Source organism: Amborella trichopoda, chromosome 10 (genome assembly GCF_054954075.1).
Source record: "Amborella trichopoda isolate Santa Cruz 75 chromosome 10, AtrichopodaSantaCruz75HAP2 v2.0, whole genome shotgun sequence".
Classification (NCBI taxonomy): Eukaryota; Viridiplantae; Streptophyta; class Magnoliopsida; order Amborellales; family Amborellaceae; genus Amborella; species Amborella trichopoda.
In genome coordinates, this window is record NC_142345.1 from 35,579,190 (window position 1) to 35,592,317 (window position 13,128).

General features: G+C 35.7%; 1 non-coding gene across 1 annotated transcript; it reads left to right on the forward strand.

Annotated features, from left to right (window-relative positions):
- Positions 1-3,330: 3,330 nt before the first annotated feature.
- LOC148780183 (small nucleolar RNA SNORD96 family) lies at positions 3,331-3,417 on the forward strand. The gene has a single exon (XR_016043483.1). It is a non-coding gene; the product is annotated as a small nucleolar RNA SNORD96 family (small nucleolar RNA).
- The last annotated feature ends 9,711 nt before the right edge of the window (positions 3,418-13,128 follow it).

Consider the following 13,128-nt stretch of genomic DNA (forward strand, 5'->3'; position numbering starts at 1 on the left):
TCTCGACTTCAGACTAAAAACTGCGATAGAAATAGGGAAAGAGTATCCGATTTAAAGCTACAACGGGGCACAAAAAATATCCGATTTAAAGCTAGCAATACGATAAAAATAAATGAGTCAAGTTTTTTAGATGCACCAACACCAGTGTCCATCAGGGTTATCCAGAATCAGAGGTCAAGATGACCGATTTGAGGATTTTTGGCATCAAAACAACCTCTTCTAATTATGATTGATCATCTCGACCTCAGATTCTGGATAACCCTGATGGGCACTGGTGTTAGTGCATCTAAAAAACTTGACCAATTCTTTTGCTCCATCTAAAAAGACCCATTCTTTCACTCCTAGCACTAGATTCCAACATTACTTGGAGTTGAATTTATTATTCTCATTTTTTAATAAAAAACAAAACATGTTATTGCAACTCTTACTAAGTCTTTTTTTATTTCTCTATGTTTTATAAAAATGCAGGTCTACCTATTGGGATCCCATATAAAAATGACGTGAACCATTCAGTTCAAGTTAGAGAAGCCCTTAGAGTGTGCCTCAATTTGCTTGAAATGAAGTGTAAACTTGGCTTCATTTGAAATGGAAAAAGATTGCTTCTTAGTGAGTTGAAAGGAAGCATTTTTTAAAAGAACTAAGATGACGATGGATTTCAAGGGGAAATACACAATATGACTGGTTATTTTTGTTGCGAAAAGTTTATTTGTGGTACAGGAAGGTCACAATCATATATTTCATGGTTAAAATTTGTTATTTACTATGGCTCATGGTTGAAGAGTTTTTTTTGTTGTGGACTATTTTGATATATCCTCTCGGATTGTGTCCTTATACTAAAGGTAAATAATCTTATCATATAAAGTTCCTCTAAACTCTGGAATTGACCAAAACATGAATGATAAAATATTAAGGTTCGAATTGGTTCAATATAATTAAGGAAGGTTTGGGTGTTTCTAAGGTGATCTTTGAGTTGAATTTAGCTAACCTTATCACTTTAAATTTCATTAAGGTTAGACCTAGGTGTACTAGGCAACCACCATAGGCAGTGTATTTCAAATTGAATTATGTTGGCTCATCTTTAGGAAGTCCATGTGTGGCAAGGTGAGTGGTGTATATCATGGTAGCGGAGGCCATTTGGTATTTTGCCATGCAAGACTTTGTGGAAATGTATATGTTAATCATGCTGAAATGGTCGCTTTGCTGTTGGAGGGAAAGATAGCTTGGTAACTCTTGGGTAATTGAAGGGAATTCGCTTAATCTGCTTAAAGCATGTAATAAGTTATCTAGGCCATTCGTGGCGTTGAAGATCTTTTTTACTGCAGATTTTGAAGATTTCATCTCGGTGGTCGGTGTGGTAATATGGTCGAGTTGATCCGCCATGGGACGTCGATCCGAACTAAGTTTGGATTTTCGACCTAGTGGGAGCTTCAAGTGTAATTAACTTGGTTTAGTATGGACCCTTTCGATTGGGTCAGGTCCAAGTTGGGGTTGACCTAGACTCGACCCAACCCAAACTTATGTAAATTATATAAAATATATTTACTAAATAATATATGAAATAAATATTTTGTTTTTTAATTTCTAGACCTTGGGTTTGGGTCCAAGCCACTTCAACTCAACTTAAGCCATTATTGGGTCCGAGTCTAGGCGAGACCTAGTCTTCGGTTTCAATCCTGACCCGTTGCCACCCTAAGTTCAATGGGGCTGTGGGGCAGCATGGTGTGCTGTTATTTCTAAAAAAAAAACCTCGGACCACCTTCACATCGCAACCGTTGGTCTAAATCAATATCCACCGTCCAAAGTGCCCTCCGAAACCCTAAATGGTCCAAAACTCCTATTTAATCGCCATTCCTCTCCGTTTCACCTTCTGAAAGTCGGACCTTGGGCCCTTCTCCCTCTCTCTGACCAAAACCCTAGAAGTCTATATCTGTTTTTCCCCCTCTAATCAAACCCTACAACTCTCTCTTCCCATCTCTCTGTCTATTGAATCACATACCCGCTACACCGCAAAAACCCTAGAAATCTCTCTCCTTTCATGCCTCTCCGCTACGAAAACCCTAGAAAACTGTCCTTTTTTCTCTTTCTTAGGTGAAGTATCCAGGAAGATCTGGAGAACCACGTATTTCGTTTCTTCAGATCCTTTTTCACTTTCTTATCATCTTGTTTCCTTCAGTTGTTTCGTTCTATTCCTTTAAAAACATTGTTACCCAAACAAAAAACTTTTTTCGCGCGTTTCATTAATATTTCTTAATACAAATACCACTTCTCTCTGCAATTGTTTCTCTTTTTTCATCCTCTGTTTTATGTTCATAACCACATGCTACAATCCTGTGATTATGAATGCATTATTTTTGTCTATTTCTTTTTTGGATCTTATTCTGTTTTACCATTGGAATAGCTATCTTGATTAAATTACTATTTTAAATTTTATTCGTGACCTAATTTGATCAAGTTCTTATTAATTTTCTCCCATCTTGTCATTTTATGTGAATTTTTTGTAATCAATTTTGACGGGGAGTGAGGGATTTGGCTGAGTTCTCCCATGCAAAAATGGAGCAAACAATTAGGATTGTTTGTATAGTCCTTTGTAAACGTCATTGATAGAGCTCTGATAATTTGTTGGCTCTCCGATTAAGAGTTGGTTCTCCCTTTTTTTAGGTTTACTAGCTCCTGGACTGTAGTCTCTTTTATCAGAGCATCCTCATATTTCATTGCCTTGTGTTGTGGGATCTCAGCAATTACCATTCATGGAATTTCTGGTTCTTCTTCTGTTTGATATTCTTTTGATTTTTGTATCTTTTTCCAATTTTTCATGTTGCATGAATTCCCTCGACAATGAGACGGGGGATGAGTCCCTGGCTGGGACTCTCCTTTACAGGATGGAGCGAACTGATTTTGTGTTTGTAAATTCCTCTGTAAACGTCTCAGAGAAAGCTTCTGCTTGTTGTGGGTTCTTCCATTAAGACAATTTGGTCCTCAGCCTTCTTGTTTTGTGGAATTGTAGCCCCCATTTGCAGAGTGCGGCCTCATATTCCATCGCCTTGGGTAGCGGTGTTACTGCAATTACCATTTGGGACTGGCCATGAGGCATACATTTTCATTCGTTGCATCAAATTTCTTTATATTGGACGACTTCATTGTTTTTCATCACCTAGTTTAAAAACTTTGGTCTTGTTCACTTTCATCAATTAATATTTTATAGATTATTTGTCTACAATTTTATTGTGAAATTTGCATTGAAACTCTTTCAGTTTTAGCTTTTGATATAGAATCTTTGAATTTGAGAAGTTCATTTAGATGTTTGTTTTTTGAGAATCAAAGGTGAAATTGTTGGCAATGATGAAATCAGAAACAATAACACCATCTTTCGGGACTGAATGGTGGAAACCTTGCTGATATTCTGCAATTCTGAGCCCCCCTCTCCCTTATTCTCAGTATAAAACGTGCTAGTTTTCTCTTTAATACTTATTGGACGGTTGGCATTTGATTTTAGGACTTTATTTTTTAAGAAAAGTTTTATTTTGTTACGAGGAGGTTGCGAATACTCTCGTCAGATTTTAAATGGGGTGATCTTAAGTGTATTATTGACTAGATGTAATATTTAAAGGACAGTGTAGAGTGAGACCTTTTACACATGTATCTTGACCATTGGAAGTGAAATAATCTTGACCATTGGAAGTGAAATTGGATGGCTACAGTTGTTCCATTGGCCAAGCTCAAACAAAAGAAATTTGCTTGAAAGTTGTGACTTATCAAATTTTAACTTTGAACACTTTCTTTCAAAGGTAAGTGGTCTTATTGCATACAATTTTATTTTTAAAAGGAAAAAGTTTATGGAAGGTTTAATTTTAAAATGTAAAATTAAATATGCACCTCAAAATCTATCTGAAAATTTTAATGTTGGAAGAATCCTTTGAGATGTATGTATACAAAAAAAAAAGATTTTTTAGTCTTAGAAAACCATCGTTTAGATTTTTCATTTTCAAGATTTTCATGTTTATAGATATACTTGACTATTTTTAGAGTTTAAAATTTTATAATTAGATATAAAAATAGATTATGAGATGATTTTGAAAAAAAATCATACCAAAATAAAATTTGGAGGTGCTTTAATTTGATTGTTTGAAGGTTGGAACTTTATAGAAAAACATTTATTTAAAAAGAAAATTTTCAACCGTGTGGCACATGTCTAGCCATTTAATTTATAAAGGGCTAATTTTTTTCTTATTTTTATGGACTCATAGAGGGCTTTATTATGTTTTCGTTTCTTTTGGATTGGTTTTGGTGATATGGAAAATATTAAAAATTAGATAAAATGGGATAAAAATGGAGTTTATGAAAGGGGGAATTAGGGCGTAGTTTAGCTTAAATGAAAGACAAAAAAATATAAGGACTCCGGTTCAGAGTCTACTTGGATGACTAAAAAATAAAACCTGATTTTTGAACGACACTGTTTTTGCTATAATGATTTTCATTGATTCCTCTTAAAGATTTCTTTTCAATTGGAATTTGGTTATTCGTGATGATGCTTATGATTATCATTGTGAAATTACCATGGACGGTTAAAGTGCCCAACTTATAAAGTTTGCTATATTGAACTACTCAGTTCTTTAAAAACCAGAGCAATTTCTTGGTTTGGGTTCATTGGGAAGCAGAGGATCCTGGTTTAGAGTCTGCTTGGATGACTAAAAAATAGCTGATGATTTTTGGACCATTGCTTTTCGTATAATGATTTTACCATACATACACAGAAGTCACAAACATGTTAAGCCGTCAGTAGAATTGAATGGTTGGGGTGTATCGATTCTCTACATAATTGAGGAAAATTATCAAGAAATCTAATCTACATTAGCCACCCTCTTTCACTTCTAACAGCTTGGATTGATTGTGCCTTTCTATGAACAAGGTTAACCATCTTATCATTCATTTCCTAAAATCTAATTCAGTGCGGCACAAGTTTAAATGTGGTCCTCTTCCAAAAATCTACCATGCAATTGGATTTAGGATATGAAACACATTCAAAATCATTCTAACATGTAGTTTTGCTTTAAATCCATGACTTTGTAGCTCGAGAAATGGCGTAGATATAGTGCTTTGTGGAGAATTGAAATGAATGGTTTGTGTAGATATATTGATATGAATGGTTTGTGTAGATATCTAGATCATCGACATGTAAAATTTTAAAGTCTAAGTCCATCTTTAACATTGACTCTTTTAGAAGACAACATATGAACTGATGCGTTGGTTGATGCATAGTTCCTTGTCTCTTTAATATTAAAATAAGAGAAAATGTCTCTACATTTTTTATTTTTTAGGTTTTATTTTTCAATAGAGCCAATGTTTCAAAACTCTTGGGGCATTGAAATTTTAGATCTTATATCTTCTAAGCCTCTATACTACCCTTATCCATTTTAAACCTATTCTTTTAACACAAAACAACTCTGAAAAAGACATGACATTTCTAAAGCTATCCTTTCTCCCCAATCTTTTCTCTTTCTCTCTCTACCCCCTGACTCTCCCCAAACCCATTCTCTCTTTGCATATTTCCCCACTCTGTTTCTCTGTCGCCCTAGTTTTTGCAACCTCTTTCTTTGTGTTTTCCAACATCTATTCTCTCTCCATGTATTTCCGCAACCTCTCTCACACCCAAACCAACCTATTTTTTCCCGTATTTCCCCAATTATCCTATGAGTGCTGATTATTAAGGACTTCAGAGGAGTGATGGTACATGATTTTTTTAGGGAGTGGAACCTATTTTCTCTCTCCCCGTATTTACCCAACCTCTCTCTCACACCCAAACCAACCTCTCTCTTTTCTCGTATTTCCCCAATTATCCTATGAGTGCTGGTCAATGAGAACTTGAGAGGAGTGATGGTACATTATTTGAGTGGAACCTATTTTGGGAATTGAAGTTCTCAATTTTTGAGAAATATAGTTTCAAAGAATATCTCAAGCATAACTAGACAAAGTTTTTGTTGTTAATCAACATCTTACTATTGATGTGCCTTGCATTCCAAGCAAAGCCACGTGATATCTCTAGGTTTCCATACTTAGTAGGACCTTAATCCCAAATTTTAAGAAAACAAATATTTTTGGAAAGTCGAAGAAACCATAATTCATGGCTGATGAGGTCTGGGAAGACTTAGATCTGATAGCTATGAGCATTATTCGATTGTGCTTATCAAATGAAGTGATATTCAATATCGTCAATGAGCATTCGGCATCAAATCTTTGGTGGCGGCATGAGAGTTTATATATGGTGAAGTATTTCACAAATCGATTGTTTTTTTAAGCAAAAATTGTACATCATGCGGATGAATAGCATGAAGAAGTGACAAAAAATTTAAGCAAAAATTATGCAATGGTGTAAAGAAGTGCAAGTTGGACTTTTGTGATCACTGTGTTTATGGTGAGCAGTGTAGGGTACAGTTTCACACATCAGAACATGCCACAAAAGATATTCTTGACTGTATTCATTCAAATGTACGGGGCCCTGCATCGGTTGTCTCAAAAGGTGGATCTCTATATTTTATTTCCTTCATAAATGATTTCTCAAAGAATGTGTGGATTTACACATTAAGAAAAAGGTAGACGTATTTAACACATTCAAAAATTGGAAAGCTATAGTCGAAATACAGATCAGAAAGAAGGTCAAGTGCTTGAGGACTCGTAATGGTGGAGAGTACACTTCAACGGAATTAGTAAATTCTTGCAAAAGCAAAAGAATTATTTATCACTTCACCACTCCAAAGATGCCACAACAAAATGGAGTTGTTGAGTGCATAAACATGAAACTTTCTAGAGAAGGCTCGGATCATGTTGAGTAATGATGGTTTGTCAAAGCACTTTTGGGTTGAGACGGTTACTACCGCGTGTTATCTCGTCAACATGTCACCATCTACACTAATCGATTACAAACACCAAAAGGGTTATAGTTCGGTAAACCTATCTCTTATTCTCATTTAAGAATTTTTGGTTGTCTTGCTTACGTTCATATAAAAGATGATAAGTTGAGTCCAAGATCAAAGAAGTGTATTTTCCTTTTATGCGTATGGGATTAAGGGCTATAAAATGTAGTGCCCAGATCCTAAATCACTTAAGTTTATTGTTAGTTGTGATATTAAATTTGTTGAGTCTGCCATGTTAAAGCATATTCCGAAGGCTACAGAAAAGGAAATTTGCAGTAATAGTGATGCAGTTGAGGTGGAGTTGACAACTCTAGAAAATTCTCCAAATTATGTGCTTAAAATTCTCTGTGAGAGAGTAAAGGAAGAAGTTGACCATAAGGAGGTCGTTGAGTCTACACCACTTGAGGAAGAACCTCAGTTTGAAAAAAGAAAAAGAGAATAAAAAGCCAGTCATGCGGTACGGTTTTGAGGACATGGTGGCTTATGCATTGAATGCCACAAGCCAAGAGCCATTCACTTTTAAATAATCTACACATGATAGTGACAGTAATAGGTGGAGTGAAGCTATGGATGAAGAAATAGAATCTCTTCAAAATAATCGTACTTGGGATCTCTTGAAGTTGCCTAAAGGCAAGAGAGCCATTGGTTGTAAATAAGTTTATAAGAAGAATAATGGGTGACTTGGGACTGGTGGTGATCGGTTTAAGACATGTTTGGTTGAAAAAGAGTATGTGCAGAAAGAAGGTGTTGACTATATTGAGATTTTTTCTCCTGTTGTGAAAGACACTTCTATTCAAGTTTCACTAGCCATGATTGCATTGTTTGATTTGGAGTTTGAGCAGCTTGATGTCAAGATTGCATTCCTTCACGAAGAGTTAGAAGAACATTTTTATATGACTTAGCTAGAGGGGTTTGTTGTTAAAGGAAAGGAGGATCATATATGTAAGTTGACAAAGTAATTGTACGGCCTAAAATAGTCTCCTAGGCAATGGTACAAACGCTTTGATACATTCATGATTGAACACGGGTATGTCAAATGTAAGTATGACAATTGTATCTATTTTAAGAGATTTATTGATGGTTCGTTTATCTATTTATTGCTCTATGTAGATGATATACTTATTGCCATGAAGAATTCTTCAAAAATCAGTAAATTGAATACTCAGCTTGCCAGAGAATTTGAAATAAAAGATTTAGGTTCAAAAAAGGAAATTTTGGGTATGGAGATTCATAGAGATCAAAAGTTAGGTAAATTGTGGCTTTCTCAGAATGAGTACATTGAGAAGTCCTCGTTAGATTTGGGATGAAAAATTCAAAGCTCGTGGGTACTCCTCTTGCTGCACATTTCAGATTGTTGACAACATTATCTCCAAGTTCAGATTCTGAAACAGAATACATGTCACGTGTTCCTTATGCAAGTGTAGTTGGAAGCTTCATGTTTGTAATGGTTTGTACTCAACCAGATATTTTTGATGTTGTTAGTATTGTTGGCAAGTATATCGCTAATCCAAGAAAAGAGCATTGAAATGCGATAAAATGGATTCGGTGTTACCTAAAGGGTACATCAGATATGGGTCTAGTGTTTGATAGAAATAGTAAGTTTGGTGCCAAGGTTGATGGTTATGTTGATGCAGACTTTGCAGATAATTTGGACCATATGATGTCTACTACATGTTATGTGTTCACACTTGCATGAGCTCCATTAGTTAGAGGTCGATGCTACAAATTGTACTTGTCTTGTTGTCATGACCCCGCCCCTTGTCCCTTACCAGCAGGTGACATAATGCGGGATCGCGACCGGAGGTCGTCGCGAACGTCACTCAGGTGGGAGTGGCTCAACTCATGAAAACGCGGAATCAAGAGCAAACCATGAAAAAAAACTAAAATAAAACCATTGCATTCCAATTAGCATGATAGTGATAACAAATACGCAACACACATATACGTACATTTACACATGTATCAAATAAAGTCCCTCAACATTCCAACAAAAATGTGAGACAGGCAGTTAAATATATATAATGCATAAGTCACAATCACCTTTCTTAAAATAGAGTAATAAAGACAGCAAATCACAATTTCAATTAAAAGCTCATGCAGAAAATGTAAATAAGTCAATCAAACAGATCTATCTACTCCTGAAGTAGAAGCCACATCGGTTAGGCTAAGCCAATCCAGAACTTGGACTTCTACTGTCACTCAGGAGGGTGGACGACCTACTTCGTAAGGCTCTCACACACACACATCCCCAGCACGCTTTGGGGTTTTCGATAGGCAGAGGCCTTGTAAGACACTACCCTCTCCTTGCGCCCTGTTGGTGAGAGGGCGTTACACTACCATTAGGTGACCCAATGTGCAGTGCCCACATAAATCTGGGGGGCACGACCCTCCCAACTACTTACATCCTACGTCCCGTCCTATCATGGGGAGTCAAGGAAAAATCGTAGCTATCAGTACTATCATTCACACAGTAGGTGCCCATTCATATATAGCATAAGCATCATGATATCATCATTCACACAGTAGGTATCCATTCACATATAGCATAAGCATCATGATATTATCATATCCATTCACATATAGCATAAGCATAAGTGATACCATCATTCACATAGTAAGTATCCATTCACATATAGCATAAGTCATCATGATACCATCATTCACACAGTAGGTATCCATTCACATATAGTATAAGCATCATGATACCATCATTCACATAGTAGGTATCCATTCACATATAACATAAGTCATCATGATATCATCATTCACACAGTAGGTATTCATTCACATATAACATAAGCATTATTAAAATCCTGCAATTCATATCGCAACAATACAGTCATCATAATCATGCTTCCATGTCATAACAAAGCATAACTTCATTATCATGCATGCGTACGAGCGCTCACAATTGGGGTCCTAACTTTTGGACCATTTAGAGTTTGAAGATGATTCCAAAATCAATTTCGTACCAAACACACATATCCCTCACTTGGGAGTGGTTTAAAGGCAACATGATTCCGTTTGACCTCTTAAAGGTTTAAGGAAATGAGGGTCAACTAACTGCCCCCTGTTGCGTACAATGAATAGCAACATTCCCTGCTTCAAATCATTATAACATTCAAACCGTAAGGCAACTCGTGACGATTTCAAAATCAAAGTCTAAGCCAAGACGTATATCATTCTAACAAACCAAACTTGAAAGCATTTGGATTCCATTTGGTAGTTCGAAAATTCATGGTAAATAAAGCGATAGTTCTGATTTTTATCAACACTGCCCACAATGACATACCTTCATAAAACAAAGCATAACTTTCAATCTATGAAGCTTTTCAAAATAGTTTCTTCATACAAATTTTAACCCATTCAAAAATCTTTCAAATAACTATGGTTTGGCTAAAAATGAACTTCATTTAATTAGCTAAAATTAGTGACCACAATGGTATTAATGAAAATCCAAGAAAACAGTCAATAATGATATACCTTCCCATTTTGAAATATAACTTCATTTTTTGTAAATAATTTCAGTAATGGGTAAAAACAAACATTTTACTAGACTCGTATTCTTTCCAATGGGGGTGGCTTGAGGTCAATCGGACCTCGTTTGACTGTTTAAAAGCCTCCTACTAGAATATACGAACTTCTGGAATTTCACAGTGGCATACAACATGTCTCAAGCATACCTTCCATGATCTTCATTTCATGGTGATGCACATGATAACAACCATTCTCTCACAATGTGAACACACACAAACTCATGCATAGCATGTATGTAACAATCCTAAAATTTCAAAAAAAAAAAAAAAAAAGGAGAAAATATGCTTATAAATAGGTGATTTTCTGTTTTAGTATGATGGTCCTTGGGGACCATCACTGTTTTCAAAAACTTTTGCTTTGAATTAACTTTTGCTTTGCCTTTACTTTTTTTCCTTTCCCCGCTTTTGCCTCCTGCTGCTTGCAGCTGGCAGCGTCCTTTAGCGGACGTGGTTTTCGTAAGATAAACGTTTGCTTTTAACGCGACACCTCAGGTATGAGGTAGAGCGTAAGAAAATAATATAATAATACGTTATAAGAATTTAAATAGGGGATGTGAGCACTCCCACCCTAAAACAAAACTTTGAGATCTCTCTCTGGTCGAAACACAGTAAACTTCTCTCTCAAACCGAAAATATTTATCGGAAGCTCCCTCTCAAATAATTGTGGGTAAGTGACATCGTCTTTCTGAAAAATAGTCTATTTTCAATAAATAGTGATATTTCCGTCTAGGATCTTTATTTTATCAGTTTTGTGTGTAAGTGACCTCATTGTCTCGAAAAATAATCCATTCTTTTTAAAAATAAAATGAAATAATTATTTCTGCTTATTATCATGAATTTTAGGTGCGATAAATTTTATGCGCACGTGACCCCATTATCTTGAAAAATAATCTTTTTAATAAAAATTGTGATATTTTATCTATGTTAGAAATTTTGAATGCTGTAAATTAGAAAAATAAATTTATTTATTTTTCTTGTCTATTGGTAGAAATAAATGTGATATTTCTGCTTTTAGTAAAATTGTGATATTTCTTTCTACTGTTTTGAATATTTAGACATTGTAAAATTCATGTGCAAATGACTGCCTTATTATTTAAAAATTGACATTTTTGCAATTGATTATAGTATTGTTGTGAAATGTTTATTTGTGAATTGATATTCCATAAATTGTGATAATTCCGTATTCTTGAATTTTTATAAGAATTTTTCTATACATATTAAATTGGCAATTATGCTAGAATGCCTTTACAAACTGCTACCTTTCTAAATTTGAGCCCAAAATATTTGATTGGTTATTTTTGAAATATTATAGAGAGTGACTGTTATTAATGGTTTAAGTGAAATTCATATTAATGGTTTCAGTGATATGTTGCGTACATGATATTGCTGCTTTCGAATGTTTAAACAGATTTAGAAATAATTTAAGTATGCAAGTGGCCTCATCCAGTTCGCCGGTGATGTATAAGTGGACCTATCTGGGACGCTGGTAGGGATTAAGTGGACTCATCCGGTACGCCGGTGGGGTATAAGTGGACATGCAGGGATTAAGTGGACCTATCTGGGATGCCGATAGGGATTAAGTGGACCCATCAGGACGCTGATGGGGTCTATATGTGACCTACTTGGGACGCCAGTAGGGTATTTTGTGAAATCCTTTGAATTATGTACTGTCGTTAAAAGTGTTATAAGCATTTCAATTACTCGGATTATACTTAATTAGGCAATTATTGAAAGTGAAATTGTTAATGCATTTCTATTAATAGATCTCATTTTGAAAAATATTGATATCTTTCAATCATGATTATTTTTAGGATTACGATGATCACTTACTGAGTAGCCAAACTCATCAAACTATGGCAAACATTTTTCAGGATAACTGCGGTTTCATTTGTGTCCTCGTCAAGATCAACTTTGAGAAGATATTGTAGTTTTGCTTAAACTTTCTTTTGTTACTTTGTAAGACCTCGCCACTGTAAATTTGTCCTATCAATAGATGTATATATGTTTTGTCTGTCACATCTCAGGAATAACAGTATTGTAAATTCTTGGGGTGTGACAATGTATTTCTTACATAATTTAAGAATCATGCATTCATTCTTGACATTCACCATTATCATAGAACAAGAGCCTCAATTTCTAAATAAAAAGGTGTAAGGATTTTCTTACATCACATATACTTTCATTCTCATTTTATATGCATAATTTCCATGCATCCTTAAGACTATTATGCGATGGTGATGGATCCACTTACCTAAACAACAATGGTGACTTCTCCACTCCTCTTCTCACAGCTCTTACTCGCCCAACAGTGGCGGCCCACCAATAGTCTCTTCCTCCCACCTTGTGTCTTAGAGAGCGAAATGAAGTAAGAATGGGTGGCACGGGTGGGGAAGGGTACTTAAGTACTCTTGGGTTGAGGTGGTTGGCCAAGTGTTACTAAAAGACTGTAAAATCTAGACATGTAGCACTCAATCAGTATGCATACAACAAGTGGCATACACAACTCATGAATGTCAGAGACACAATCGGCACTGCACACAAATCCACCCTTCGTTGGCTCTTCCAACCGGCGCTGACCTCTTCTCCAACTCACTTGGCGCTGACATCTTCTCCAACTCACCCAGCGTTGACTCTTCCAATAGGCGCTGGCCTCTTCTCTAACTCACTCGGCGTTGGCTCTTCTA